Raw genomic sequence first — 6,840 nt, 5'->3', positions numbered from 1 at the left:
TCCTAAGGTGAGCCTGCGAGGGCGGCTCAGAGGCTTTTCTGGGAACCCACTCGGAGTCCCCTGCCTGCTAAAGCAGCTGCAGGAGCTGCCGTGGGCCCTCGCTGGTGTTTACGTGCACTTTCCTCCCTACTGTGCGGTGCTCGCGCTTAGGCCAGCTGGGCCCTAGTGTCGGCCTTTCCACATTGACGTGTGGGTTAGGGAAGCAGCCCGAGGCCCAGACCCGCCCTTGCCGCGTGGTTCTCCTCAGAGCCCCGGGGGGGGGGGGGGGGGGGCGCGGGGGGCCGGGAGACTTTGTCGCGGCCCGAAACGCAGCCTCCTCGAGGGTCGGGCCATCTTGGTGGGCCCGCATGGTCGCAAGTGGTGCTGGCGGGGGGCCCTCCCCCAGGAAGGGAAAGACAGGCCTGGGGTGGGGCTCCCCTGCTCCCTTTTGCTTCCCAGGAGCCCACGGCCCCTGCGGTCACCGGGGAGCTCGTCCAGGCCCTCACGGTGGCCTTCCCGCAGCACCTGAAGGTGCCCACAGGCACTCAGGTTCCACCAGCTCGGGTCTCCTTGTCCCTGAGTCCATGACCCTTCCCTGGACTGCTCCTGACGACACCTCCCTGTAGGCTCGCCTTCAAAAGCAAGCCTCTCAACCGAGTGTTCCAGACGGGCTGCCTCCTCTGTCCCTCTTGGCCCACTACAATCTGGCTGCGGCCCGGACTTGGCAGCGTTCCGACTGCAGGCGGATCGCCTAATTCTGCAGCCCCACCCCCGCCCCCCTCCGCAGGGGGGCACACCCTCTCTCCTGGGTCCTGCCAGCTCCTCTCTCCCGAAGGTCAGCTGTCTTCATCACCTCCTTGGGGCCGGCCTGAAGCTCAGTAAAGCCAAGCCACGGGCGTGCGACCTCACTCCCCTGCTCTTGGGGCCGTGACTCGTCAGCACCCCAGGCGGAGGCTCCCGGTAACATGGCTGGACGTCTGTGCTGTCCCGTGCGGCCACCCACAGTGGGAATGGCTCCCGGCGCCGGTCCGGGCCTGCCACGCGCCAGGTGCCAGGCCAGGGGCTCTGTGTGGAATCGAAGGAACGGGTCCTGACCGCCGTCTTGCCAGGGCCCCCTGGTGGCCTGGAAAGCTGGGCTCGTTGTCCAAGGGCAGGAGAAAGTGCACCCAGTATTTACACCCCTAGGTGTCTACTCAAGAGAATTGAAGCCACATGCCCACACAAAAACCTGTCCAGGACCACTCACAGCAACACTAATCCCAACAGGTGAACAGGTAGAAACAGTCGAAAGGGGTGTCAACAGGTGAACGGACACACAGAATGCGGTCTGTCCGGGCGACGGCGGCTACTTGGCCGGAACGAGGAATGCGGTTCTGACCCCTGCCACAACAGGACCTGGAGGGCGGGGTGGAGTGAGAGCAGCCGGACACAGAAGCCTGCATGGTGCGTGATTTCACGGACGGGAAATGTCCAGAACGGGCAAATCCGCGGAGGCCGAACGCGACGGGTGGATGCCAGTGGCCGGGGGCAGTGGGGAGTGACTGCTTGTGGGAACGGGTTCTTTTGGGGGTGATGAAAAGATTCCAAAAGTAGACTGTAATGGTGTAGCCGCTGTGGAAAACAGTCTGGCAATCCCTCAAAAAAAATGCAATGAGGCATTGCCACGTGGTCCAGCAGTCCTGTCGCTGGGCGCACACGCAAAAGAATGGAAAGCAGGGGCTCGTAACATGAATGTTGCATGTTCAAGTGGTCCCGTGACGCGTGGACCTCACAACGTAGCTTGATGCAACAAGGTCGGATCTCTAGAACCCAGCCCCAAGTTTTTGTGACTTCCAAGTTTATACTTTTCCCTCCTCCTGGGTCCCAGGGAGCTTTACCTGTCTGTCCCCACAAGGGTCAAAGAATCAGAGCCTCCAGGATTGTCAGAACTAAAAGCGGGCCTCCTGTGAGGTCACCCGCCCGACCTGGCCCCTTTGGAGCACTGGACACAGGATCGCCTCTTCCCAGCATCGTCGGGGACCGGCAGGGTGGCCTCGGATGGGGCAGCCCTGCCCTCTCAGGCCAGGCGCACCTTCTTTCTAAAGGGCTGTCATGGACCTCCGAGGCTACCACGTTGTTTGGGAGGCGAAGTGCCACCTCGGTGGGGGTCTGGCAGAGGCGGAGCAGGTCATGTGGGGGAACCTCCAGCTCACTGCTTGCTCAGCCCTCTTGTCTAGCATCACACTCATGACTGAGCTCAGTCCTGGGTCTGCCCCAAGACGCCGGGGAAGGAGAGGGGAGGGGACAGAGGGAAGAGAAGGGGGAGATGGCCATGAGTCCGTCGCGGTCTCTGCAGAGTGGGATGCTAATTGATGATTAGGGCTAACAGAAGATCAAGTCTCATTTTAGCCTAAAGCAGATTACTGCCCTGGAAAGTCACCCGGCACCTGGGCGCCCACGTGTGCCACCCGAGGCCCAGTCTGGGTCCCACGCTCTGGCACAGGGTGGATGAAAGGGGAGGGGCCCTGGAGAGGGAGGGCTTGGGCGAAAATGGGTGTGAAAAGCAGCAGAAGTGGGTGGGTGGGGACCTTGACCACTGTGGGCTTTCAGTTCATTGCCCCCCCCCGCCCCAGCGCCCACTGGACTAACGTGCTTCCAGAAAATGGGACCGTTTGGCCAGGCCGGGCATGCCGCCTCGCTGCAGCCTCCACCCTGCCCCACTTACGGCGCCCTCGCTGCCAGCTGGGGCCGCCTGGCCAGGCCGGAGGAGGAGGTGTTGGCCCCGTCGCTAATCCGACTACTCTGAAGTGATGCCTCGTGGGGGTGCCGATTAGGAGCCCCGGGAGCCGGCTGTCACCTTGATGCGGCTTCTGGCTCTGGCCGGCGGGCCAGTGGCTTTGTCATTAGCAGCCACAGGCTGCCAAAGGGACAGAGCGAGCAACCACTCGGCCGTTGTCTTGGGCTTTTGTGTGTGCGTGCGATAAAACAGAACATCCAAGTCACCATCCGAACCGTTTTTAAGTGTACGGCACACCCACGTCCCCACCGTCCACCCCCGGAAACGCAGCCCCGTCCCCATCAGACGTCGCTCCTCCAGCACCCGCCATCCTGTGTTCCGCATCTGTCAGTTTGCCTAGTTCGCGCACCTCACTGGGGTGGAATCATCAGGTACCTGCCCTTTTGTGTCTAGCTTATCTCACTTGGCATGGTGTTTTCAAGGCACATCCCTGCCTTCGGCTTTTGAAGATGTTGACACGCTTCGTCAGAGACCCCTAAACATGCACCATGTGTATAAAGGCCAAAGGCAGGGGCTGGGCTGTTTCCCCATTCCTGAGACGGTCGCTTGACTTCCTGAACCGCTCGCCTCGGAACCTGACAGCGATCAGATTTTCTCCCCCCTCCAGCCGACCGACTCCCCATACCGCCCGTGTCCCCCTCTCGGTCTGATCCCCATGCTCCTCCACTCAGTCCCGTAATCTCGCCCCATCTGCTGCGGGCCTCCTGGAGCGCTGCCACGCCTGCCCCCTATGACCTTGAGCAAGTCAGTCAGTGTCTCCAGAGCACGTGTCCTCATCAGGGCCATGGGGATGACATTCACTTCCTGTGAGGCTTAAAGGACGTCATCCTTTTGAAAAGCTCTAGCACAGTATGTGGTACAGAAAACTCAGTCCACGATTCATTCCACAGCTACTCGCCAAGCACCTGTTGAGGCCGGCGCTGTTCGGTGCCCCAGTGCGCAGACCAGTCGGGAGACCCCTGCCCTTTGCAGCTGCCTGTCCAGTGGGGGCGGGGAACATGGACGCCAGCCATAATGCATAAGCTGTGATGAGTAGGTTGGAGAACAGGGAAAGGAAAACAGGATACAGACATGCCAAGAGCGGAAGGGAACGGGTGGCCATTTTAATAGGGCATCAGGTGGGCCTCTCTGAGAAAGGCCTATGTGAGCCAGGACTCAAAGGAGGGAGGGAAGGAGCCATGTAGAGATCTGAGGAAGGCATCCCAGGAGAGAACCAGGAAGTAAGTGCAAAGGCCCTGGGGGCGGGGGCATGCCTGGCATGCTCAGGGGAACACCAAGGAGACCAGGGTGGCAGGAGCAGCATCAGGGAGTGGAGACTAGGAAGAAGAAACGTCAGAGAGGGGATGGGGGCCAGGGCGTGTGTTAGCTTTCACTGTAAACGAAATGGGGAGCATTGCATGATTTTGAGGGAAAGGTGACCCGGCGTGACTTGGCTGCTGCTTCGAGACGGGTGGGGCCCAGGCCGAAGCAGGGAGATCGGGTGAGAAGCACTTTGGTGGTCCAGGTGAGAGATGGTGATGGCTCACCAGGGACAGGCCAGCAGGGTGGTGAGGAATGTCCGACTCTGGATAGAGTTTGCAGGCAGAGAAGACAGAATCTCCTGGTGGCACAGGTGGCAGCAGTTGGAGAAAGGGAGGAGTCAAGGCCAAGTCCAAAGTTTGGGGCCTGAGCAACTAGACAATAGAGTCGTCCTCGGCGGAGAAGTCGGGGCCACGGGCGGTGGGGGGTTGCCTGGAGGAGGGAGGCCATGAGCATCAGGATTGCAGGCATGAACGGCCAATATGAGGAACAAAAGGGGCCATCACCCGGGCGCTGGGGGGGCTCAGGCAGTCAAACGTCTGTCTCTTGATTTTGGCTCGGGGCATCATCTCATGGTTCATGAGTTTGAGCCCCACGTCAGGCTCCGTGCTGACAGTGCAGAGCCTGCTTGGGATTCTCTCTCTCCCTTCTCTCTCTGCTTCTCCCCCGATTGCGCTCGCTCTCTCTCTCTCTCTCAAAAAAGGGGGGGGGCATCACCTAGACCCATAGACATTATTCAAACAGAATATGCTGAACAACTTATCCCAATCAGTGTGAAACTTTGGATGAAAAGGGCCAACTTCTAGAAAAACAGCTTAAAACGGGCTCAAGAAGTAGAAGATGTGAAGGGTTCTGTATCTAAGACATCGAAGCCCGAATCACAAACCTGCCCACAAGGAACGTCTCTCCTGTTGCAGACGCAAACAGCCTCACCGATTTTCAAGGCTCATCTGCACCGTCTTCCCCAATAATCCTCAGACCTTCGCTGCTCATCCCCAGAGGTCTTTGTAGCCACACAAACAAGCAGAATCAATAAGTCAGAGCTGGACAGTTTTGGTGCGAATATCCGAAATTTGAATGGATTAAAATTCGCCATACCCCCACCCCCGAATTCTGCTTGCTGTGGTAGCCATATGATCACCACTGAGGAGAAACACGAGTTTTGTTCATTTATGATATGAAGTTTTACTCCAGAAAAACCTATTGGGTTTCTGTTGCTTTTTCTTCTTCTTCGTTTCTTTTTACTTGCATTTTTTAAGTTTACGTATTTATTGTAAGAGAGAGAGCGTGTGCAAGAAAGAAGGGGAGGGGCAGAGAGAGAAGGAGCAGGGTCTGGGCTGTCAGTGCAGAGCTAGATGCAGGGCTCGATCCCACGACTGTGACATCATGACCTGAGCCGAAGTCAAGAGTCGGATGCTTCATTGACGGAGCCACCCAGACGCTCCATTGTTTCCTTGTATTTTTCAATCGATTTTTCTTGTTTTTACTTGAAGCAAAAGTGTTTTATTTCTAATCTGGTCCATAGTTACAATCCAGTTCAGAGCCACGCCTTAAACTTCATAATTTCTGCTGCAGTTTAAAACTATTTCTTGTTTGGGTATAGAGGGCCTTCAAGAAGATATAGTCTACAAAGCCAATCACAACAGGACAAATACTATACGATTCCACTTATATAAGGTCCTCAGAGTAGTCAAAGTCATCGAGACCGAAAGTAGAAGGGAACGCAGTTAGTGTTCAATGGGTACAGGGTTTCAGTTGTGCACAGTGAAAACGTTCTCGAGCTTGGCTGCACAAAATTGAACACTACTGACCCGGACGCTAGGAAATGATTAAAATGGTAAGGTTTGTGTGATGAGTATTTTAGTACAATTAAAATTAGAAAATATATATTCTCCATTACTTTAAGTACGGCCCGGCCAATGGTGACTGTACGTGTCTGCGTGGCACAAGAAAAATGGTAAAAGTCATCTCTGGAAACCGTGTGTCACATCAAGGGAGAAATGCTCCATCACGTGCACGTGTAAGAGCAATCCGGAGGAACACAAGAAGTCATTACACAGTTGACACCGAGGGCTCTAACAGGGTGAGGGTCTATGAGAGCCGCACTGTGGGGCACCTGGGGGGCTCAGTTGGTTGAGTGCAGACTTTGACTCAGGTCATGAGTTTGAGCCCTGCGTAGGGCCGCGTGCTGACGGCCCAGAGCCTGGAGCCTGCTTCGGATTCTGTGTCTCCTTCTCTCTCTCTGCCCCTTTCCTCCCTGCTCTCAAAAATAAATAAACATTAAAAAAAAAAAGAGTGGCACTGCTACTTTGCAAATATTGGTGTTCCTCTTGTGACCAGGCCAAACAGGCCAACTGCGTGCACATTTGGCTTTGAGCTTGAAGCTGGGCTGGGCCAGGGCCCGTCACTTCTTCACTACCTGGGTCTGTCCAGCCAGCCTCTGGCTGTACCTGGTCGGTGAAGCCTGTAGTGTCCCGCATGCTGGGTGACATGGTGCGCACAAGGGGGAAGGCCCCGCTCCCGGGGCTGCACCCCTGTCCCCACAGCAGGCTTCTCTTTCCCTAACAGTATCGTCTCGCGCCAGCTGGCTTCTTTATATCCGAGGACACAGAAAATTAGAAGTTCGCTTTCTAAATCCTGATCTTCAGGGTAAGAGAAAGGAGAGCCACGGGCTAGTGCGTGTTAAGTGGCAAATTCGATCCGAGCTCGTTTTTTATTTTTATTTTTAATGCTTATTTTATTTTTCAGGGAGAGTGCAAGCGGGTGAGGTGCAGACAGAGGGGGGA

The sequence above is a fragment of the Acinonyx jubatus genome, chromosome X (assembly GCF_027475565.1).
Source record: "Acinonyx jubatus isolate Ajub_Pintada_27869175 chromosome X, VMU_Ajub_asm_v1.0, whole genome shotgun sequence".
Lineage (NCBI taxonomy): Eukaryota > Metazoa > Chordata > Mammalia > Carnivora > Felidae > Acinonyx > Acinonyx jubatus.
The sequence above is the reverse complement of the archived record's forward strand: the minus strand, read 5'-3'. Positions refer to the sequence as shown.